The sequence below is a fragment of the Rhagoletis pomonella genome, unplaced genomic scaffold (assembly GCF_013731165.1).
Source record: "Rhagoletis pomonella isolate Grant_MI unplaced genomic scaffold, Rhpom_1.0 Rhpom_scaffold_00011, whole genome shotgun sequence".
Taxonomy (NCBI): Eukaryota; Metazoa; Arthropoda; class Insecta; order Diptera; family Tephritidae; genus Rhagoletis; species Rhagoletis pomonella.
Window position 1 is genome coordinate 1293119 of NW_023458565.1, and position 562 is coordinate 1293680.

A 562-nucleotide genomic window follows, 5' to 3' on the forward strand; every position below is an offset into this window, starting at 1 on the left:
TTTCAAAGCGAATTGAAATTCAGTTTATACATATGTTTTGAATCGCGACGAAATGAATTAAAGCGCCTTATGCATGCGTATAAACGTAGTAAATTTCGTAACACACTTCTCAATTCTGGCAACTATCGTGAAATCTCTTTACTGTTCTTTGCAAGACTAATGGAAAGATCTACTAACGAGGAGGTCTTAGCTTTTTAATAATTTAATTTAAAATATATAAAAATTAGTAGTACTTGAAACTTACAAAAAAATTAAAAAAAAAAATTTAATTTAAAGCAAAATCTTACGATTAAAAGAAAATTAAATTTTTTTTAAATAATAAATTTAAATAAGATCATAAAAATGAAATGAAATAAAAAATATACATATTTTTATTTTTAAAACAATGAAATGAAAATAACAAAATAAAAATATATTAAATTTAAAACAAAGAGAAAAATAAATATATTATATGTCTATAAAAATTAAATGAAATTAAAAAATAACTTTCTTTTATAACAATTAAATCTAAAAACTTTAAGAAAATTTAACTTTAAAAAGAAAAAAATTTATTTAAAAAAAC